This window comes from Chiloscyllium plagiosum, chromosome 14 (genome assembly GCF_004010195.1).
Source record: "Chiloscyllium plagiosum isolate BGI_BamShark_2017 chromosome 14, ASM401019v2, whole genome shotgun sequence".
NCBI lineage: Eukaryota > Metazoa > Chordata > Chondrichthyes > Orectolobiformes > Hemiscylliidae > Chiloscyllium > Chiloscyllium plagiosum.
In genome coordinates this window covers 47,906,959-47,932,433 of record NC_057723.1, presented here as the reverse complement: position 1 = coordinate 47,932,433, position 25,475 = coordinate 47,906,959, and positions in this window count along the sequence as shown.

The following is a 25,475-nucleotide window of genomic DNA, read 5'->3' as shown; positions in this document are numbered from 1 at the left end:
CCCACAGTCCAAAAATGTGCAGGTTAGGTGAATTGGCCATGCTAAATTGCCCATAGTGCTAGGTGCATTAGTCAGAGGGAAATGGATCTGGGTGGGTTACTCTTTGGAGGGTTGGTGTGGACAGGTTGGGCCGAAGTGCCTGTTTCTGTCCTGTAGGGAATCCAATCTAATCTAAACCTTCTTAATTTAGAAAAGCATCATGTGTCAACACAGTCTTGGTGGGTGAAGGGCCTGTTCCTGTGTCGTACTGTTCTTTGGAAAACAAAATGAAAAAATGAGCCAGAAGGCAATTTGTGTGTAGGTAAATCAATTCTATTGTTTACAAAAATTATACTTTTCTTTGTACAGTTATTGAGTTTACTGGAACAACATGTATTTACTTCCATTATAGATGACAAAATCTGACATGTCGAATATTATTATGAGTCACTAATTCGTAATCCTAACAATCAGTCTTCACCTGACAGTGGGAATTAAATTATTGAAAGTGCTTAACTATTCCTGCCACTTTGTCAATTTCTTTCAATTAGCAGGTTCTGTTTGCTAGTTGGGCTGAGTGTTTGTAATTCAGTAGGAAAAGTTTTCTATTGACAGGAATCCAGGAGTAAAGAGCAGTTTTATTGGAGTTTCTGTTAAACCAACTTTAGGTAGCCTATGATTTTTCTTAGACAAAAGTTCCTTCTTTAGAATTTGAAATCAAACAGGATGGAGTACAATCGCCAATAATGTAGGGAAAATGAAAGGTTGCATAGAAAACCAAGAGATGCCACTAAATTTCCTTCAAATAATGCTATGTGATCTTTGAGATAGGAGATGGAGTCTTGAAGCTTACAGAATACTGAGAGGCCTGGATAGAGTGGACATAGAGAAGATGTTTCCACAGTAGAGGAGAGACTATGACTGGAGGGCATAGCCTCAAGGGGAAGGGGTGAACCTTTAGAACTGAGATGAGGAGGCATTTCTTCAGCCAGAGGTTGGTGAATCAGTGGATCTCATTACCACAGGAGGAAAGTCACTGAGTGTATTCAAGATGGAGATAGATATATTCTTGTTTAGTAATGGGATCAAAGATAATGGGGAAAAGCTCGAGGAATGGGGTTAAGAAACACATCAGCCATGATCAAATGATGGAGCAGATTCAAAGGCCTGAATGGCCTATTTCTGCTCATATATTTTATAATCTTATTGTTTAATATCTTATTTGTAGAAAAGAAAGACAAGGTGAAGAATTTTCTCATTTTCAGTTCAAATGTTTTGTTGAATGAGCACATGGCATGGTATTTCATGGCTCAAGGTGACTTCTCAAAGCAATATTCACTCTTCACTTCATTAATTATGTAACCAAGGCCTTTGCCACTATTCTTATGGCCAGAGAAATGGAAATGCTCTCCACTGCTGAGACTTTCTAATATATTTGGAGATAAACTATACACTACATCAGACACTTTATAAGTTAGGAACTGTCCCTCACCCTGTGGTGCTGGTGCGAAGTGAGTGAGCATTAATAATACAAGTTCAGAGCCATAACATGCATCTTGTACTGAAGCATGATATGAATGTGTCAGTGTATGCAAAGTGACCTGGCAAAAGGATGCAAGTCAAAAATGCCCCTGTGCTCCAAAGAATGGCATTGAGTGTCTGAAATGATATGCAAGTTGGTTCAAGAGCAGACATGATGATATGGTTCGGCTAGTGATTTTGCAATGCAACGTTGTGTGGATAAAGGATCAACAATGATAGGACCATATGACATAGGAGCCATTCGGTCAATTGAATCTGTTCGGCGATTCAATCATGGCTGATATGTTTCTCAACCCCATTCTCCCGCCTTCTCCCTGTAACTTTGATTTCCTTGACAATCAAGAACCTATCAGCCTTTGTCTTAAATATACTTACTGACCTGGCCTTCACAGCCTGCTGTGACAATGAATTCCATAGATTCAGCACACTCTGGCTGAAGAAGTTTCTCCTCATCCCTCTTCGATAGGATGTTCCTTTTACTCTAAGGCTGTGTCCTTGGTTCCTATTTTCTCCTGCTAATGGAGACATCTTCCCAAAGTCTACTCTGTCCAGGCCTTTCAGTATTCTGTAAGTTTCAATTAGATCACCCCTCATCCTTCTAAACTCCATCAAGTATAGGCCCAGAATCCTCAAACATTCCTCATAGGTTAAGCCTTTCATTCCTGAGATCATTCTTGTGAACCTCCTCTGGACCCACCCCAGGGCCAGAACATCGTTCTGGAGATATGGAGCCCAAAATTGCTCATAATATTCTATATGTGGTCTGATCAGAGCCTTATAAAGCCTCAGAAGCACAAAATAATAAAATAAATGCCAACATTTCATTTGGGTTCCTAATTATTGACTCAACCTGCAAGTTAACCTGCAAGATGGTACCTAAGGATAATGAATTGAAACAACAATGGTATAATGGCCAAGACAAGTAAGAGATAGATCGCAGTCAGCACCTGCTCTGACTCACATGTCAGGAATTCGTGCCATCTATTTATTTAGAGAAGGGGAGTAGAATTGGAAAAGGCATATAAATCAGGCAAATTCATGGAAATAAAGCTGTCATTGCTCATTAGCAATGTTCTGAAGCTACCATTTAAAGCTTAAGGGAAACTTTTAATTTTTTTCTGAACATCAAGTTTCTCAGGTATTCACTCTGTATGAATTTTCCTAACTTTCTCACCATTGCTCAGGTCACACCAGAGACCACAGCATTCTGCTGTATGATTTATATGATGCCATTCACAACATTTCAAACTGTTTTGCAATCACAATTGCAATGCAGTCAGTGCAGAATCCAAATTGCACCCACGGGTAAAAGCAATGTGATAATGACCAGATACATTGGAATTTTGACAATGCTGGTTGAAGGATAAATTATGGCCAAGATACTGGGGAGAATTCCTCTGCTCCTTTAAAAATCTTTTTCATGGGATCATGGATGTCACATCCAAGTACGAGGCCAGACAAGATCTCAATTTTTCTACTGAGTACAATAAGGATTGTAAGAACTTCATAAATCTGACTACATCTCCAAGTTGCGTATGTACTCACAAAAGTAAGTAGTCAGTAAGAATCAACTGATTTGCTGACATTAGACATGCTTCTCATATGCAGTGGAGAGTATTCAGATCTGTACCCATCTAACAATTTGTTGCATGTAAGTTACAGATTGCACATTTCAAAACTTCTCATTTAGTTCTGTTCTCACATGGTAAATATTCTATTTGCATCAAATCACAAAACAAAGCTTAAAGTCTGAGCGATTGTCCACTCATTCCAATTTTAGTAAAATCAAATAGAAGTGATGCTTCCCATCAAGCAAATACAAAGATATTAGTTTTGACAGAAACTGAGCATAACAGAAGAGGAAAGCCAGAAGTGATGATTTTAATTGGAAAACAGGGCATCACTAGCAGTTTCAGACACTGGATTTTTTTGACCGTCTACAAAATGATGAGATTTGATTGAATCAATGATTTCAGATGTCATATATATTTTCAATGTTTTGACATAATTTAACAACTTTCACACAGGCAATCAGGGTTTATTCATGATATGTAATGTCTTTGCAGCAATAACATTTGGATTGAATTCTCGCCAATGTGGTCCTGAGAGGTTTGCAAAGTCGCAGGAAGGCACCTAACTATAATTAGCATTCAGCAAGTGGTATAAGCACAAGGGCTGTACTTTCCAATACATCTTTAATCTCAGCATCTCATCATTAATCTGTGAGGCTGTCTGTGACACTCACTTTGCTCTTGTGGAAACAATGCCTTAATTTACCAGATTTTGACATATACAATGGGTTATGTGATGTTAAAACCACATAACATAATGAGGTCCATTCCTGCTTTCATTCTTTCAAATCACTTTTGCGTTATGAGCAGTGGGTTGATTGCCATAGTCTACAACTAAATTAAAGGCTCTAAGAGCTTGTGGTGACCTGAAGCAATCATGATTTTAGTCTTGTGTAACTCTATGAGTCTGAGTGAATTTAAGTTAGACCTCAGATTTCTGCTGGCATCACAGTAGTGTCTTTCACAAGCACTTTGGATTCCAAAATACATATGAACTTTGATGATTTTCTGTAGCTTTGCTTCATGAAACAAACGTCAAGATATTTGCACATTCATTACTAATTGCTGCTGAGAGGTAACTAACACATAAATTTAGAATGCTTGATTTAAATACTACAAAGACTCAAACAACAAAAATGATCCCTTTTAGTTTAAATACACTAAAATCATCTTCTAAGTAGCTCCTGGGAGAATTAAATCATCTCTTAGATTTCATGTGTTATTCATCTGCATGCACTTAATAAATTCTGAAACTACAATGATTGTTGTCATGGTGAGGTTGAACAGATAATTGCAGCTAAAGTGTGTCAAGAGAATTTGATATAATTGCATATTATCTTGTTAACAGCTTAAATGTTGCAACAAAAAAGGACACTTAATATTTTGTAATGAGTTTTATTCTGAAAACTGTATAAACATAGTGTTTAGAGTTATTATTCTGTTCTTAGTGTCCTGAGATCATTTTTGTCCACTGTGTTATTTGTGGACTTACGTTATTAACTTCCACATTGATCATTTATTTGATCATTTATTAGTGCATATGGTTAAAGGAATGAATCCCATCACATCTATTGCCTGACTGGTTGTAGAAGTTGTCACTAACTATTAATCAGATAAAGCTAATATGTTTTGCCTTGCCACATTGTAAGTTTCTATCATTTTAACATGCATTGTGTTTTTATTTAGTTTTCTTTAAGTAACTATGGTTGTAAATGTTTCCGTTATTAGTAATCACAGGGAAAAATCTCCTTGAACAATATTTGTTTATTTGTGGATGTTTTGCATTGCTGCATTATTTTGCAATATAGAGTTGTTAAACCCTGAAAACAACTATCCCATTCATCTTAATGTATCTCCCAACTTCCTGATAAAAAGACTTCTCTTGCTCTGCCTTCTCGGTTTCTTGGCTTTGCTTCTCCATTTTTCCTCATTCCTTCTTTACTGGTCTTTTTCTCATTTACTTCTTTACGCTTTCAATAATTTTCACTTCTCATGAATTTTTCTCTTCTATCTGTTCATCTTTGGATAATTCATGCTGAATCTCACTTCCCACTCTTTACATTGAGCTTTACATTGCTAATTTCACTGAGATTTGAGTGGCAAGCAGGCTTTGGGAGACTCATTTACAAAGTCAGACGAATAAACTTTTATGTGAGGGATCCCTTCAACTTTAAGGGAATGAACTGCTGTGTGCTGCCATTTTGGAATTACTGCTGAGGAAGTAAAGGTACAAACACTAATATGCACATTTCGGGGAAGGAGTTGATGTAATGCATATCTTTAAATTGTTTTTTTTTCTTATTGACTTAATGTGGTAATATTTTATATCTAACTTATTTCTTAAAACTGTTTGTAAACTTCCAAACCATGTCCTTGACCTCTCTGTACTGTCATACAAGAGTCCGCACATCGACTCCAGCAATTATCACTCTGGGGACACCACTGGACAAGTTTAATCCAATATTACTGATACGTTGCTGCAGGGTTATGGGAGTCAGAATTTTGGCTGGGGTGTGTTGTGCTGCTGCTTGTTGAACAGGAGTGAGTGAAGTGCTTTATTTTATGTGATAAGTCCCTATTTTAAGGCATTACATGCAATTATTGCAGACATCTCATGTACCTTTCAGTGAGGCATGATTATGGAGAGAGATTTTGCACAACCGGAAAATTGGAAATACAGCAAAGGTAAAGAAAAAATGAGCAGTATGGAAGTAGAAAAACAAACCATTGGGATGAATTTTCATTGCCAGGGCCTGGGGAATTGCCATTTGCAGAGGTAGGATAGAAACCTATTCTCTCATGTCACAGCCCCCTGTATATAGAATAATGAAGTAGGAGGTAATGAAGTGTTCTGGATGTCTTGCCTTATTCTTCTGTTTTTCACCCCCATTAATTCTCTAGTGGAAGAGAGTCTGCAAGGAACCTCACAAAGGCCTACAGGGCACATACAAGTGAAAGGATTTGTGACTTTCCTTAAAACTGACTGGTGAATTTGAAGACAGAGAGGATCCTCCCAGGCCAATGCCCTGAGACAGTTGTGCCACAGAAGAGAAACACAGGCAACCTAACCTTAATCCTAACCCTATACCTAACCTTGACCCATTGCAGATGCATGAGACAGGTGGAAACAGGGCAGCCAATAAGGAATTATCTCTTTGTAAGACTCAAACACTTAAATAAATGTTTTTTTAAAATTTGTCAGATGTCATGGCAGACCAGAGTCACAAAAGTATTTTACGAAAGCCATGCATATCATGGTTCCCACAGTGATTTAGGAAGCTCAGTTGATAGATGATACTTTTTTCCACAAATAAAATTGATCAAGAGGTTCACCGATGTCACAGATAGAAGCTAAGTAGCAAAATGGAAAACATCATGTCGAATCCCAGCGGTAGGGGCACCTTTGACAGGCACTCGTAGCATTGTAGCTATGTCACTGGATGAGTCAATTAGCTCAGTTAGCTAGATGGCTGGCTTAGGATACAAAATGATGCTTAGCAACATGGGTTCAATTCCTGTACCACTTGAGGTTGCTATGAGAAATTCTCCTTCTCAACCTAGTTTGTTGCTGAGATTCCTTACCTTTAGGTGAAATCAACTTGCTGATGAGCACTCAGGTCATTTGGGGCTATGGTGACTTTATCGGCATTACCTTAATCTAGAAGCCAGGATTAATAATCTGGATATATGAGCTCATGTCTGTGAAATTGAAATTTATAATTCACGTCACATGTTAACTAAACTTCAGAGCTTCAAATGATAATGCCAATTCATGTATCAATAGGTCCAAAATCCTAAACAGAACCTGTGCAGAACTAAGGAAGAATATCCCATGAGTAATCAGAGTTTTTAAAGATATTATTCAGGGACTTCCAGTTCATAACAAGGAACTTCTTGCAAGGTTTCATATCCCTTGTATTGTGTGTTTATCAGTGCTCAGTATTGCTAAGTCAGTCATGTGCTTTGCACGAAATTACCCAATATTGGTATTCTATAATCATTTGATCATGTTTACCCATGGTATGTTGCAAACTCAGAAACAAAGATACTCTGAAAGCCAGTCTTAGAGCCTATTGTTTAGACGTTGCTATTTTGGAAAACACAACTCTGGATGGATCCAAATGGAGAAGTCTCTGTCATCAAGCAATTTGAACATTTGTGGATAACAGGGTCAGGTTTGTACAGAATAAGTGAGCATGTCTGAGAGCCATTGCCTTCACCAACCCCATCTGATAGTGACTTCAACTGTAATATTTGCTAGTGGCTTTGCAAATCAAGATTTGGATTAATATCATTTCTGAGACAACACCAACATAGCTGGTGACTACTAGCTCTTCTTGCTGATAGTCATTGAGTCATACAGGACAGAAACAGACCCTTCAGTCCAACCAGTCATAGAGTCATAGAGTCAGAGAGATGTACAGCATGGAAACAGACCCTTTGGTCCAACTTGTCCATATCGACTAGATATCCTAAATTAACCTAGTCCCATTTGCCAGCAGTTGGCCCATATCCCTCTAAACCCTTCCTTATTCATTTACCCATCTAGATGCCTTTTAAAAGTTGTAATTGTGCCAGCTCATTCCATACACATACCACTCTCTGCATAAAAAAGATGCCTCTTGGGTGCCTTTTAAATCTTTACCCTCTCACCTTAATCCTATGCTGTCTAATTCTGGAGCTCATCTATTTACCTTATCCATGTTCCTCATGATTTTATAAACCTCTACAAGGTTACCCCTCAGCCATGCCAACCATAATCCCAAACCAAATTAGTCCCACCTGAGCTCCTGACTCATATCCCACTAAACAGTCCTTATTCATGTTCATATCCAAACATCTTTTAAGCATTATGTCTGCACCTGCATCCACCACTTCTTCTGGAAGTTCATTCCACACAACTCTATTTTTAAAATGTTGCCTCTCATGTCTTTTTAAATCATTCTCCCCTCACCATAAAAATTAGATTAGGTTCCCTATTGTATGGAAACAGGCCCTTTGGCCCAATAAATCCATACCAACCCTCCAAAGAGTAGCTTACACAGACCCATTCCCCTACCTTATATTTACCCCTGTCTAATGCACGTAACACAATGGGCAATTTAGCTTGGCCAATTCACCTGACCTGTACATCTTTGGATTGTGGGAGGAACCCAGAGCACCCGGAGGAAACCTACGCGGACATGGGGAGAATGGGCAAACTCCACACAAACAGTCACGCGAGGCGGAATCAAACCCAGATCCCTGGTGCTCTGAGCCACTGTGCTGCCAAAATATGCCCCCATTCTTGAAATTCCCCACCCTAGGGAAAAAACATTTGTCATCCACCTTATCTATTCCCCTTGTGATTTCATAAATCTCTATAAACTCACCCCTCAACCTTTTGTGCTCTAGGGATAAAAAGTCGCAGCCTATCCAGCCTCTCCTTATAACTCAACATCCTGGTAAATCTTTCCTGAACCCTCTCCAACTTGCTTCAACAGAGTGGTCAGAACTTGACACAGTCCTACAGAAGAGACCTCACCAATGTGCTGTACAATTTCAATATGATGTCCCAACTCCTATACTCAAAAATCTGAACAATGAAGTCAGGTGTGCCTTCTTAACCACATTGTCTTCATGCGACACAAACTTCAAAGAATTAAATACCTGAACCTCTAGGTTTTTTTGTTCTACAACACTACCCAAGGCCTTACCTTTAATCGTATAGGTCCTGCCCTTATTTGTTTTACAAAAATTGCATTTATCCAAATTAAACTCAATCTGCCACTCCTCAGCCCATTGACCCAATTGTTCAAGATTTCTTTGTAATCTTAGATATGATTTGGAGATGCCGGTGTTGGACTGGGGTGTACAAAATTAAAAATCACACAACACCAGGTTATAGTCCAATAGGTTTAATTGGAAGCACACTAGCTTTCGGAGCATCGCTCCTTCATCATGTGGTAGTGGAGGGCTCAATCCTAACACATTGAATTTATAACAAAAATTTACAGTGTGATGTAACTGAAATTATACATTGAAAAGTTGATTGTCTGTTAAGCCTTTCATCTGTTAGAATACCATGATAGTTTCACTTCTTTCATGTTTAAATCACAAAACCTTTTTTAAAAGGGTTGCATTCTCGGGTTAGCTGTTAACAATGGTGATAGCTAGACAATATGTTGAAGGTGTTGGCCCCCTGTGTTCTCTGTCTATGCCATGATGTTTAGATTGATTCTAATCTAAAAAGTGGAGTTTTACATGAATTCATGCAGTTTTTGAGCTCAGAGTTCTACATGAATACATGCAGTTTTTGAGCAAAGTACAATGTAACCCTGCAAGTACGATTTCACACCACAAAATATATGTGTGCATGTGGGTCTTTGTCTGTCTGTGTGTGTGTCTGTCTGGGGTGGGGGTTGTGTGTGTGAGGAAGTGTATGTGTGTGTGTAGTGAGTGCAGAGTGTCTTATGTCTGTGAGGGGGTGCATGTGTGAGTGTGGGAGTGTGTGTGTCTGTAAGGGTGTGTGTAGGTGTCTGTGTGCGCACCTGTATATATATGTGTGTTCGTGTGTATAGGAGTGCCTGTGAGTGTGTGAGAGTGTGTGTGTATGTGTAGGAGTATCTCTGTGTGTGTATACTGCAATGGTGGTCACCTGTAATGTGACATGAACTCCTACACACACTCACACACAGGCACTCCTACACACATACACATGGACAAACATATATATAGACGCACACACAGACACCCACACACACCCTTACAGACACACACACTCCCACACTCTACACACTTTCTTTTACACATGAAAAAAGTGAAACTATCATAGTATTCTAACAGATGAAAGGCTTAACAGACAATCAACTTTTCAATGTATAATTTCAGTTACATCACACTGTAAATTTTTGCTATAAATTCTGTGTGTTAGGATTGAGCCCTCCACTACCACCTGATGAAGGAGCAACGCTCCGAAAGCTAGTGTGCTTCCAATTAAACCTATTGGACTATAACCTGATGTTGTGTGATTTTTAATCTTAGATAGCTTTCCTTACTGTCCACTATATCACTAAATTTAGTATGATCTGTAAACTTATCAAATGTTCATCAAAACAACAGGGAAATCCATCATGCGAAATAGGTGCTGCTGACAAGGCCATAATTTATTTTCCATTTGAATTGCTCTTAATTGAATGGAAATACCAAGGTAATAACTGCATTAACTAAGATTCCATGTGATGGCCCACTGATCAGAAACAGGTCAAGTCTGCATCCACTGGCCGTGGAAAGTGTGACTGAATTTTTTGTTGTTGTCATAGACAATGTGGTGAATTCAATTCTGATACTTTTCCCCCCTTAAGCTAGTGACAGCAAGTTGGTGTTTCCTTCACTCCTTTCACTGTTTACTCTGGATCCTTACTGATGTAGGTCACCAAATACTGTTCCTTTCTTTTGGGTTCAGTCTTAGAAATAAAACCACAACAAAATCCCTTAAGGTGAAATCAGGGGTAGGATTTGTTGAGCAAACGTTCAAAACATGGGAGAATTACTGAAAATGTGTTACTGGAAAAGCGCAGCATGAGCCCAGGGCTCATGCCCGAAACGTCGATTCTCCTGCTCCTTGGATGCTGCCTGAACTGCTGCGCTTTTCCAGCAACACATTTTCAGCTCTGATCTCCAGCATCTGCAGTCCTCACTTTCTCCTAGAGTTGCGTTGCAGCTTCATTCACACACACAGACATACAAGGTAGCAAGAAAGCAAAAGGAAAAGAAATATACAACGTAGGAATGTCCTTAAAAATATCAAGGTTGTTGGTATTACTTTACATGGTAGTTTGACAATGTTCAACTGGGAGTCTGCCAGTTGGCTGATCTTGTAACATTTTTTTTCCCTGGGAGCAGGAATACAGATGGATGACAGACGAAGGTGCAGCAAGATTTCTCGTACTCAGAGAATTCATCCAGTTTGGCAGACTAAGTCTAAAATTCTCTTTGGAGATAAGAATTTTGAGGAGAGCAGGTCTTCTGGCTGTTAAGGCTTGAAGCTGCTCTTTTTGATATGTTAAAACAGCAACTGAAGTCAGATGTCAAACCGGTATGCTTAAACAATCCAACAAGCACAGGGTCCAGCATGTGGTGGAATGGTTTCTGATAAGCCATTCAGAAATATAAAATAAAACAATGAATTGTGAATGCTGGAAATCTGAAACAGAAATAGAAATTTCTGGAGAAACTCAATAGGTCTGACAGAATCCATGGATAGAAAGCAGAGATAATATTTCAGGTCTAGTGAACCTGCTTCAGAACACTTCTTCAAAAACAAGGTCTCATATAATATGGGCATTGTGAGCTGAAGAGGTGCTGATGACCCATCTATGTGACTAATTGGAATGCTATTATCATCTTGGTATTGGCTGTAGTAATTTGCATAGTAACAAATACAGTGAACAATACTAACAATCCAAAATAAAAGCAGAATGAAGGTTCACTGGCCTTGAAACATTAAACTCTGTTTCCTTTCTACATATGCTGCTAAATCTAATGTGATTCTTCAGTACTCTCTGTTTTTAATGTTAATAGTAATTTGAAATTCTTTGTGTCATTGTCTACATGGAATTTGGAACATTTCTAGTAGCTTATAGTCACAAAATGTAGCAGGTCAAGTCTCCAGGAGGTGATAATGGACTAGTTAATATTGACTGACAGGAAGTACTGGAGATACTGGTAATTCCAGTCATGTAATTAAAGCAGCCATCTTAAGATTCGTTTGATGCTGAACATTTTGTGTAAAATAATTATTTAAGCAGGAGAATTGTGATGAGAAAAAGTCTTACCAAAAATACAATTTCTCTTCATGCCATTCTGGTCAGTACAGTTGCATTGGCCTGCAGTCACTTCCATCCTCCCTTGCAAAAGGATGTTTAACCTCTAAGGTCTAATCTTCCCATCCATCATAGGGCCTACTGTTCTTTACTTCCAACTGTGGCTCTTGGAACAATAGCTACTGCTCAGGCTGCAGCAGGCTCTGGATCAGTGACCAGTGCAGAGATTTGTATTCAAGGTGAATGGGGTTAGGGTCACTGCAGCCAATCCAGGATCCTCTGGCAAAGAAGGGTGGAAGGTAGACCACATGTGGTGAGTGACTTTTTCTACAAGGAATGAGATACACTCCGTGGGCTACCAAGCTGAGTGAGCAGGAGGGCCTCCCTTCCCAGGCCAGACTTCACTGGGCAGTCTCCCAGATAGTGACATGGCCATCAGGTCCTGGTTGGGTGCAGACAAAGTTCCTTAATTGGTCATCTTACTGCTGGTAGAATACAAGCAGGGCACATCCAGCACCTCACCCACTTTGGATGTGGCAAATAAGGAATAACTTCTCTCAGAGTGATGGTTAAACTTCCAAAGCCAGGACAGGGTCCAGAGACAAAAGTAAAGCTCATTTACGTCTTCACAGATGGTGATGTGGACATGTTGATACATGGGGCGGTGGAGGGGAGGTCATTCCTTTCTCCAGCGGCCACAATAGGATGCCACCAGATCCAGTCAGCCTGGATTACAGCACATTACAGCCCAGGTCATGTTTTGTACGAGCAATTCCACAGAAATTCAATTATGGCCTGTGCTCCACAAAGGTAAATATCACCATTTTCTTTCTGCTATGCCATATTCAAGGGCAACCACTCATTCTATCTCTGCCACTGCATAAGTCTCAAAGATTACCACTTTCAGTATTGCCCACTCAATGACTCAATGACTCTCACCAACCTCATCCTCCCGAACCAATAACCATTCTCGTCTGCTGTGTTTCCTACTTACGGTTGATACCTTATCATCTGTCCTGCTCATGCATCATCACTAACTGCTCTGCCATCCAGTTTCATCACACTCAATTCCTTTGTGTCATTCAGGGAAATGTTGGCCTGTCCCCTGAACTGATAGCTGAACAGCACCCATTGATCTATTCTGTAGGGTTGCACTTGATCTGCCAATCGGCCATGGCCCAATCCACAGAGCGTAATGACATTGATCCAACCTCTTGAACTTAAACATATGCCCTTTAACTGACTGATTATAGTTCCCCTTGATCCCACTAGAGATTGCTCTCATTTGAATTTCACGCATGGCTATTTGCTAGAAGTATCTGCAGTGTGTTTGCCACATGTGCTGCTGGCACATGCTGCAGTTGCGACATTGGCATAACATGGTTTCACACAGCAATATGTCCACCTCTATGTGGTTGGTAGATAGACTGTTCAGTGTTCTGCACTGTCACAAGCTGCCTGCTTCTCACTTTGTGTTAAAAATAAACAATGCAAGTCACAAAGCCAGCAGCCTGGAATTAAGTACTAAAGAACCTGTGCAGTAAGAAAGCAATGTGACCCTTCCAGGGGTTGGCAGCCTTTAGGTCAAAGCTGAAGTCAGTGAGTGTGAGCTAAGAAAGCAATGTGAAGTAGACAAAGGATGGCAACCTGAAAGTGAATAAACACTGAGAAAGCAAACAAAGATGGTGGATTCATCCTGTGCAAATATATGACTCTTACTGCACACAGTGGCCTGGTAGAAGCATGAGAGTGTACCTGAGCTCCAAGTACAGGACTGAAGGACTGAAATAGTGTGTGAGTTGGTGCGAGAGCAGGAATGATGATGTAGTGAATGATACACATTCTGCCTCTAGTAGGGTATTTTTCTTGATGTGGTTATGCTTATGAGTCCCTTGCAAGAGAAGAATCTGTGTGTGGATATGGTGGTATTAGAGAATCCATTAGTGACTTCATGAGTGTTTACTACTATATACAAACATTACATTCACAGGCACCTCAGTGTCTTGGCTAACATCAAGTTATTAAGTTATAAAGAGCAGTATGCTTCTTGTAACATATTATTCTTCAAGTGATGCCAAGTAAGATGGCACATACCTTTATATCCCAAGTCACATACAGGGATACAGTGATGATATCATGGGCATGTCTCTTTAGTTTGAACTGATTATAAAACACAACAAAGTAGTGAAGCTGATGGTTTTCAATGCTGAGTTGCGTGGATAAGGGATAAGATTGGTGGCCACAGAGCATGAAGGGACATTGTTGTGAATAAGCAATGGCCAGTACAAACAGAGAGTTGAGGTAACAGGGTTCTAAATTTGATTCACACGTTGAGAATTTTCGCCATCTGGTTTCTCATGAGGAGACAAAAATTGTAAGTTGCATGTACATAAGTCGAGTTGACTCTTAACTGAGTTGCAAATGCAAGGGAATATGGTAGCTCATGCTCAATGATAAGATTCTAAATTTGTCATTCAAAGCTTGATGGGAAATTAGGAAAATTCTTATTGACATTGAGAATCTGACTTTTTTCATTACAACCCTGTTTTCCCACCTTGCTTGTGTTGTGGATCAGGCCAGACTACTCTAAACAACCTTAAGCAGGCAGCCCAGACCATAACTTTGCAATTTGTTTCAGTAAGTGTACAGTGACAATTACTCGGGTTAAGTTAGCTAGGTTGACTACTAGGTTTTAAATCAGACAAAAATGTATTCACAAAATTACAGAATGAAACACAAAGAACAGAATATAGAATACCCACAGACAATCCCAAACTAGGCTTAATTATGCTGTTCTGAATACACATGACAATCCCAATAAGCAAACTCCTTAAACACAGTAAAAATAAACAAAGGCTTACAGATCAAAGTTAGAAGGACAGAAGGAGAGAGAGTCTAGCAGCTTGTTTCCACATAGCCCAATGCTGAACTCATAACTAAAGGTCTGAACTGAACTGCTCAGCTAGAGAGCTGGCCACGCCCCTTGACTTATACGTGTTATTTCTAAAAAACATAAAAGCTTTGGCCTAAAGTCTCATCTGTTTATGCATAAACAAAAAGGTCTTTCATTTCTGTACCAAACCAGTCGAGTCGGAGCCTGAGTGGTTTATGACACCTCTGAAAAAAAACAAGTACACAGTATCCTTGAGAAAAGGAACAGCTTTTAGAAAAAAGACCAGCTTTGTGACACTTGCTATTGGTTCTGCCTCACCAAGGAGGAGAAAATTCTACCCTATGAGCCTCTGTGTAATTGCCAAGACAGACAAAATGTTCAACATAAATGGGTTATCAGTTCCAAAAAGGATTCCAGTGATTCCTCAACAATTACTCCTTTTACAGCAGGAGATACCTTTACCCATAACTTGAGCAGGTACTTCTCAGATTGCTTTGATTTGTTGGAGAGCTGAGAGGAGTTGAGACACCGAAGAGCTAGCTAGTGTGATGTTCCCAACCGGCATATTCTAATCTCCCTGGAATTTGGGATGGAGCAATTATACATGAAATGTGGGCTGTGTCATGTAAAACACTCTGAATATAAAGACTATAATATTAGCTCCCAAGACTGATATCACAAAGAAAGAACACTGTTTATGCTGGTATTTGGTGTAGACAAATTCCTGTACAGTGGTAGCGCGTAAATTACATAGGTAATAAGCATGGTTAAAAGCATCTCCAATATAGACAATTGGCTGTCGAAACCCAACGATGCAGTCACGATGATTAGTTACAATTGACTATCAGCTGTATACTTATTTTGTGGATATTTTATGTGTGCTTCCAAGTTGCAGCAATATATATTTAAAACAAAAACGGCTAGGCACAGAAAAGCTCCTCTCAAGTAATCTAGCTGTAACATCACATTCTTTTCAGAGGCATCTGATTACATTGATTGGCCATAAAACTGTGCTGTTTCAACTGCTATTATATGTGAGATTCCACAATACCTTTAGAATTGAAAGAACATGATGAACATGAAAGCAGTGGCCAGCTGCTCTGTAATTTTTTCTATAACGTAGCTTCATAGCATCCAATATGAGGCTGATTTTTCTTTGTTATGAGGCACAGTTTTCTACTTTAGGGAGCAGGTTTATGCATATTTCATAAGAGATCATCATGGTGAAGGTCAAACCATTTCTTGATGGGAAGATCTTCAGGATCTGATATAAAATAAGGTGTAGGAAAAAAAATGCTGTTTTTAGCATCACTTGTTCAGAGCACCTGTGTTACTACAATTATAAACAATACATTACCGCGCAGGAACATGTCCTTCAGGCCATCAAGTCTGCACCGATTCCTATTCTTTATTTAGAACCGCTGCCCAAGTTTCCATCTCTCTGTTTGCCTCCCGTTCATGTGTCTATCAAAATACCCCTTAAACGTTGCTAACATGCCTACTTTAACCACCTCCACTGGCACTGCATTCCAGGCACTTGCTACCCTCTGTGTAAAGAAGTTTCCCTGCTCTTCTTCCCTAAACTTTGCCCCCCCCCTCACCTGGAGCCTGTGCCCTTTTGAACTTGACTTTTCCAACCCAGGAAAAAGCCTGACTATCCACCCTATTTACACCTCATGTAATTTTGTAGACCTCTACTAGGTCACCCTTCAGCCTCCATCTTTCCAGAGAGAGCAATCTGAATTTATCCAACCTCTCCTCATACCTAAAACCCATGTGACCAGGCAACATCTGGGTAAACCTTCTCTGAATCCTCTCCAAAGCATTCATGCCCTTCCAGTGATGTGGTGACCAGAACTACATGCAATAATTCAAATGTGGTCTAACTGAAGTTTTATACAGTTTTCATGTAACTTGGAAACTTTTATATTCAATATCCCAGTGGATAACAGCAAGCGTGCTGTATCTTTCCTGACCATCATCTCCATCCATAGCTGATTTAATCAGGCTGTTTCAATGCATTTCATTTTATGTTATTCCTGCCCAGCTTGTCAGGTGCTTTTAGACATACTAGGATCATGTTTAGTCTAAATTTGTTAATTTTTGCTCATTTGAATTAGATGCAAAAAAAACTGCAAATGCTGGAATCCAAAGTAGACAGTCAGGAGGCTGCATCTTCCTTCCCATCTATCCATTCCACCCTCCCCACCAACCTATAATAATCACCTCCTACCTGCATCTACCTATCACCATCGCCCAACCTTCCCCTGAGCCCAAACTGCACACCTCCCCATTTATCTCTCAGCCCTTTTCCCCCTCTACATTCCTGATGAAGGGCTTATGCCTCAAACGTCAAATCTCCTACTCCTCAGATGCTGCCTGACCTGCTGTGTTTTTCCAGCACCACAATTTTCAACTCTGACTGTCCAGCATCTGCAGTCCTCACTTTCTCCTCGGAGGAAAACAGCAAGCTAGGCAGCAACAGGAGGTGGAGAAGTTGACGTTTTGCATATAACCTTTCCTCAGGAATGGAAGTAAGGGGAACTGCAGATAAGAGGGCGTTGGGAGCAGAGTGCTGATGTGAGGATCAGTGAACACAGGTAAAGGATACAATCTGGTTGGTTAATGGGAGGAATGAATCTGGTTGGTAACTGGAAGGAGGGGTTAGTCAGAGGAATGGAAGGGAGGGGGAGGGGCTGGAAAGAGAGTTGGGGATGGGAAGGAAGGTTATTCAAAATTGGAGAACTCAACGTTGGGTCCTCTGGGTTGTCAGCTGCACAAGCCAAAGATAAGGCAGTATTCCTCCATTTATGGTCTGATTCACTCGGAGGAGTCCGAGGATGGAAATGTCAGAGAGGGAGTGGGAATGAGAATTGAAATCGGTGGTGACTGGGAAGTCAGGCTTGTCCTAACAGGCCCACCTGAGATGCTCGACGAAACATGCCCTGAGTTTATGCTTTGGTCTCACTGATGTAGAGAAGACCACATCAGGAGCACCAGATGCAGTAAACTAGATTGGAGGAGAGGTAGGTGAACCTCTGTTCACCTGGACAGACCATTTGGAGTCCTCCATTGAGATGGTTTTGTATCCTTTATGGTTGCAGGGGACGGTACTGGGGAGGAGATGGGGGGGGGGGGGGGGGGGAGACGGTGTTGGCCAAGAGAGTGGCGTGAACCAAGGATTGGCAAAAGGGAATAGTCCTTGTGAAAGGCAGAAAGGGGTGGGGAGGAGAAGATGTTCTTGGGGTCAAGGGTGAGATAGGATGTGGTGTCAGAGAGCTGGCATTTGGCACATGCGACATAGAGGTCCATCCTCCAGACTGCCACCACCCCACCTTTGTCAGTAGATTTTCTGGTGAACCGGGTTTTGGTGCGGAGAGGGAATGGAGTGCTGCACATTCGGAGGGGGTGAGGTTGGAGTGGGTGGGGAGTATCCAAGTAGAAGAGGAAAGTTGGAGGCAGGAGAAGGAATTGTCGGGAGGTGGTTAGGAATCTTTGTCAATGAAGAAGGCACAGAGGCGGAGGCCGCGGAAGAAGAGCTCCAAGTTGTGGTGGGCACCAAAACCATTGAGGTGAGGGTGGAGGAGCACAAACGTGAGCCCTTTACTGAGGACAGACCTCATTTGAATTGCCTCATCACACATCCACATTATTCCAATTTTACTTCTTCTGCTTTATACTTAGGAATGGGTTTGGTATCCATTCTTATTTCATCAGTTACATACATTGGCCAAATGTTTTAACTATACTCGGACCTGTTGTCCAAAGAAGAAAACAGAGTGCCACATCCAGATGATGCTCATCCATATTGATTAGTGGTGAGATTTTAATGATTGAAGAGAGTTTAGAAGAGAACTAGCTAACTCAACAAACATTTAAAAATTAATGACACAACAGCAGGCTAATTGAATGAGTTCAATTGCCTTTGTAATCATTTCAGTAGAGACAGAGAAATTCTAAGCTAAGGCTTCTTTTTACAAATTTCTGAAGCAGAAAGTAAGCTTATAGAGATGTGGGGTTGTAATATTTCCACTGGCATCATTCTCTGAAGAAAACTGAGTACTGGAGGAATCCACAAATTAACTGATGACACTGGCAATGAATCCTGGGTCAGACCAGAGAAGGGCTTGACTTCAATGTCAATTCTGAAAGCACGATTTGTCAAGTCCAAAGGCGAGGTATTGGAAAATGGCCACACGTAGAAAAAAATGAATGATTTGTAAAGTTTGGTGTAGGACAAGAATTTATTAAGTATCAGAAGTAATAATAATAAAGACATTTCCTGGGTTCTGTTCTTTCTTATAACCTATTCATTTGTAACATCTTAAGAGGTGCTAAGTGATAGGTATCAGATGGAAGGCTAAGATACTGAATTAATTAAATAGTCCATCTTAAAAGGGGGTTACAGAAATAGAGATCTGTGCGTGTACATGTACAAACATTTGAATGAGGCAGGACAAGTTGAGAATGCTCTTATAAAAGCATGAAATCCTTGGCTTTATTACTGGAGGAATTAGAATACAAAAGCAAGGAAGTTGGATTCTATGGAACCCTGTTTAGATCACAAATGAAGTGTTCCATTCAGTTCTTGGCACCATTCATTATGATAGATGTCAAGATCTTAAAGTGTATGCAGAAGAGATTTTACTTTACTATCAAGGATTTCAGTTACATAGAGAGATTGCAGAGGCTTGAGTTGTTCTCATAAGAAGAGGGTAGGTGAAACACAGTTTTGATAGAAGTGTTCAAAATCATGAATGGTTTTGATAAGGTGAATACTATTTCCAGTAGTAGAATGATCACTAACTAAAGGATACAGATTTAAGGTGGTTGGCAAAACCTAGAGCTGGCATTGGGAATCTTTTTTATACTGTGGGTTATTGGAATCTGAATACATTGTTGGTTGAAATGATGGAGGAAGCAGATTCAACAATAAAGGGAATTGGACGAATACTTGAAGGGAGAAAGAAGTTATAGAGCCAAGGGGAGAAAGGAAGGTGGTAGGATTAATTCAGACATCTTTCTCTGCACCTTCTCTTCAGCTGCAACACTATATTCTGCATTCTATTCTATTACTCTAATGTATTAGGTAGAGTATGACCTGCCTGGCTAGCACACAAAACATTACTTTTCACTTAATCTTGGTACATGTGACAATAATAAATCAAATCAAATGGCTCTATTAAAGTACAACATTCACACGATGGATTGAATGGACACCTTTTGTTCTGATTCATTCCATTATTCTCTCTTCCATTTCTGACAAAAGATGATAAGACCTGAAACATTAACATCTTTCCTTTGCCTATTTGTGGGATGTCTACAGAAACTGCTTGACCTGCTGAATGTTTCCAACATTTTGTGCTTTCAATTAAAAAGACTGGTTGGCTGTGAATTTGTCTCAGAAGTAGCATCGTTATTGTGAAATATGGAATGAATAATTAGCAGAGACGCTAAGGCCTGGGACGTACAGATATGGACACTGATTCTTCCATCTTGGTGGAGAGATTTTGTTCTGAAACTTTCCATGGTATAAATGACCAGTGCAGATTTCAGAAACTATAAAAGGCATGTACACACCTAGTACTCTTCAACAGAAGTCATGTTGTAAAATTCCCAAAGAAACTATGCCAATTAAAATGTGTGATTTGCAGTTTCCATCCAAAGTTAGTAAAAGAAAAAAGACAAACTATTTCCTGGAGGCCCTGACAATGATCCTCTTGAAATTATTTCTGAAACACTTAAGAAAGGTTGACAGAGCAATGTAAAAGGGGAGGTTGGGAGGAGAAATAACATTCACTTGAGGTCTCATTGAAGTGCAGTTACTTAATACTACTTCAAAACAATGCAGAAAGATCGCTCTGTTCAGTGCATCCAATAATAAAACAATAAATTATTGACAGCAAAGAATCTCAGTCAGCTTAAAAGGGCTGCACAACCCAAAAATAGACAACTAAGAAGGAGGAACGTTCTGTATTCATAAAACATTCTGTCACATCCTAAAGTTCTCCAGGTACTTTGAAGAGCAGTCACTGCTGCTGCACAGATAAATGTCCTGCAAACAGTTTTGAGGTGAATGATGATTTCAGTGTTTTTGGTGATGATTGAAAGAGGAATGTTGATTAAGGCATGAAGAAAATGCTCTGTTCTATTTGAACACATTGTAGAATATTTAAAGTTCAGCTGAAGGCCTGGTTCACTATGCCAATTAAGATCAATGTCAACAACAATAAAAATGATCTATTAACATAGGTTGAACCCTTTTCATTATTTAGCAGCCACCGCTCTCAAAAGGCTACCATTAATGAAGGAATCAGCTAGATTTGTTCAGCCTTTTACTAATCACCAGAATGGGGTGACTGGAAGACCTCCATAGTTAATAAAGATCCAAATGTGCAAAGCAGTTGTTACCACTTGTACTGTTCAAGTAATTAAACTGCATCAGCAAGACATAAGAATATCAGAGAAATTCCAGAATCAATACAAGGACAGTCAAATAAAAAAAACTTGTATCCCTCTTGAAAGCTGATTCACAAGCATCAAGGTGCAATGATGCAAGATCAACTTAAATGGACTAGCCACAGTAGCTAGATAGATGAAAACCATCCCGCACCGCCAGTTTTCTCAAATGCCCCAGCTTCCAAGGGTGGGTACAGTTTAAAGACACTCTTAAGCTCTCCTTGCTGTATCGAGGCACTGATCTTAACCCTGCTACCTGTGTAGCACAATAACAGTTTTCAGTCTCTCAATCCCCAGCAGCTTCATTGAAACTTTGCTGACTCAAGTTCCATGGGTTGTCATGACTGGTTACCCATTCTTTTTCAATCTGCTTTCACCTGCTCTGCCTCAAACAGTGTATGGAGCTTATATTTCCTCATGAAACTCAAAATATCCTTGTTAATGTGTTGCTAATGAGCTCTGAAGGTACCCCCACTTGTGTGTAAGTTAAGCTCAGGTAGGATTTTGCTTCTGCTCTGCCCTTGCCCTGGTGAAAATGGTTGAGCAGTGTCACAAATCTAATATTCTGCCTGGCAGCAACATTTTCAGGGTTAATGCACCTCAATTCTTGACCTTCGCTGGGCCATCCAGTTCAGATCTGCTTGTTGAAGTAATAAATCATGACAGGATGGCAATGAAAAGCAGAAGTCAATAACTATCAGCTGCTTCACCAGTGATGGTGTTGTGAAGAAGTAAGAAATAGAGACAAACAAAATAGGCAGAATATATTCATGGAATAAAACTTTATAGATTATATGTTTGCCTTTCCCTTTAGTATAGAATCACCAGGATAATTAGGATGCCTATTAAATTGCCATTCCCCTGTTTACTGACCCTTTGCGATTCATATGCTAGGACATTCAGATTCCTCAGCATCTCAGAGCCTTGCATCTGTCACCATTGAGATGATATTTCTTTTATAATACATCCTGCAAAAATGGACACTTTCCCACATTATATTCCATATTTTCCCACATATATTCCATTTGCTAGACCTTTGTCCACATACTTAACCTATCACTATCCCTTTCTGGACTCCTTAAGTCCTTTTCAAAACTTACCCCTCTATTTATCTCTCTGTCATCAGTGAATTTGGAAACTATGCCTTCAGTTCTATAAATTGTAAGAAGTTAAAGCTTTAACACCGATGTCTGTGACAGACCATTTATTATATTTTGCCAATCAGAAAATGACCCACTTATTGCTCCTTTCTATTTCCTTTTAGTTAGTTAGTTAATTAATCTTTTGTCCATGCCAATATGTTAACACCTACACCATAGCTTTATATTCTTAAATAATCCTTGATGTGACAGTTTTTCAAATGCTGTCTGAAAATCTAAGCACATTGATTCCGCTTTGTCTATTTCAACGAACTCCAGTAGGGCAATAAAGGGCCATAGAAGCCATGAAGAATAGCACTGCTTATGTTGCAAAGCCAAAATTAAGGCAACAAAGGAGCAATTAAAAGCTAAATCTCATAAAGTCCAGGAAAAGATAGTAAGAAGACCTTGGAGGCAAAGATAAGAATGGAAGATCCATAATTCAAATCATAGTTGAGTTGGGAATAATTTATGAAGGCTGCAGGTTCTAGCTTTATTTGAGAAAGTTCTTTTGAAGGACTAGCATTGTTTATTAGGTGGTGCAGGGCAGAAAACTATCCATTTCCCAGCAGAAAGAACCAAATCTCCATTTTGGTTCCATAAACTGGGTGTTTTGAAAATAATACATCATTTTGAGACTGAATTCATTTACAGTCTTAGTAAAAGATTGAATTAGAAGTCAGACCATTTTCCATGCTTCTATCCTGGAGAACAGAGGCCTTAATGAAGACGTTTGGACAGCAGCAATGTGTTGATAAGAAACAGTATAAAATGCTAGCTTATTTTCCAGAATATTTGTTATGGTGGAGACAATTTCTGAGTTGCAATTTAACTAACACATCTTATATCCATTTGCTGATTAAAAATACTTCTACATGTGTTTAACCAGAGTTACATGTATAATAGAAGATATCAGAAACTATTACAGCAATGCTTGAGCCGTCAGAATAATCCCTACGCTATGTTATTGACGTTAATGTCTTCCTGTCAGTTACTTGTTTGTGACATACGCAGTAGACTGTTAATTGGGGAGGTTGTAAATTCCTTTTTCACTTGCCAGCAACAGGTTTGCCTCCCACTCTCATGGAACAATATTACTAAGTGCAGAGTATACTTGAAAGTATCATTAGGTTGAGCATGGAATCAAGGAGAAAGTGAGGACTGCAGATGCTGGAGATCAGAGCTGAAAATGTGTTGCTGGAAAAGCACAGCAGGTCAGGCAGCATCCAAGGAACAGTAGAATCGACGTTTTGGGCATGAGCCCTTCTTCAAGAATGAAGACGTTTGGACAGCAGCAATGTGTTGATAAGAAACAGTGTAAAATGCTAGCTTATTTACCAGAATATTTGTTATGGTGGAGACAATTTCTGAGTTGCAATTTAAAAAACACATCTTATAGCCTGAATAAGGGCTCATGCCCGAAACGTCGATTCTCCTGCTCCTTGGATGCTGCCTGACCTGCTGCGCTTTTCCAGCAACACATTTTCAGCTCTGAGCATGGAATCAATCTGGCATCAATTCAGTTAAATTAGCTTTAACTTTCCTTATTTTCTGCACAATCCCATTACGTTCGGAGAAGGCGGGAGTTGGGGGAAGTGCCACACATCATCTTTATTTTTTATTCTATCGTTAGTGTGTTTAAATTTATGTGAATAATAATGATCACAAGAATGGTTGAAGGTTACTACAAGGTTATAATTTGCAGTGACATGCATGCCACTCTTGAATTGTGCACACATAATAATCTTTTTGTCTTGGATAAGTAGATTTTTCTCATTGATGGAATAGACTTCAGATTTCACTGTTCCTTGTTGCATATTTTCCATTTGCAGTTACCATTTGATTTTTCTTGCTTGACATCAGGAGATAGGATTGAATAACATATTTCTTAGATTGATACATATACAAAAAGTATTGTATTATTTAGCAGATGAAATGAAATCATGTTCTTAAATAACACCTCATTGCAGGACAATCAACCACACAAGTCCCCATAATGGCTGCCTTAATGGTAAAGTCTGCAAGAAGGATGATTTCCCTGCCAGCAATGACTAAATGATGATGAGAATAATTTTTCATGGCATGAAGCTGAAGCAAAATGTGGCAGCAGGTCATCACAAAATGACATTTTGAAAGGCAACTTGTCTTGTAGCTGCAAACAGTTAACTGATTTGTCTCTCTTCCACCTTATTCTGTTTCATTATTTTAATTCTACTTACAACTAATTGGGTCAGTAAAGAACACATACAGCATGGAGAGAAAATGCAACAAGGGGACTTAAAATGGCAAAATATGATTTCAAATAAAGGATGTAGCTGCTCTTGCTGTTCTTTCTAACTTTTGAAATGCCTAAAGCCAAATTCTGTGAAAAGTATTTACATACTGATTTTAAAAAACGCTTACACATTAGGACAAATTAAGAAAATAATTACTTTTCATTCATGGTATTTTTTCACAATAGTGCAACTCAGAAGCAATTGCACACTTGAACTATAATTTTAGACCTTAAAATCATCCTGCCCACTTCACCACCTGCTCTCCCCCTCCCACCCTGTACAATACCTGTCTCCTTAAAACATTAATGCACATAACAGCTATTTTTCTTGAAGGGGAGAAATATATTTTTTCAAACAGATATGAAGGAGCTGTCTAACAGAACTCTTGTAGGTATTGACAAAATCAATCCAGAAGGTACTAACAGGGCTAAAGTTGATTTTTTAAGACTGGAGAGGTGCTATTATGTGTCAGTGGGATATACGTGAAAGCTGACTTATGATTGAAAGTCATTTAGAACTGCACAGCATGTAACTCATTTTGTAAAGTCTGAGGAAAGGGTTGCACTGGAGGTAGCTATTTTGTAATGGGAAGAGGAACACTTAGAGAGGCATTGTGACATGATCGGAAAAATAGAGTGGAATTAGCAGAAGTGAATAAGGAGATGTGAAATTTAGAGGTGACACAATGGAATAGAATGTTGGGTCCAATAGTGCCAAACATAGCAAACTCCTCAAGAAGCATAACATCACTGTCATAACTGTATACAAATCTATTGCTAATTTTGACTAATCGGGCGCAAAGTTCAAAGGTC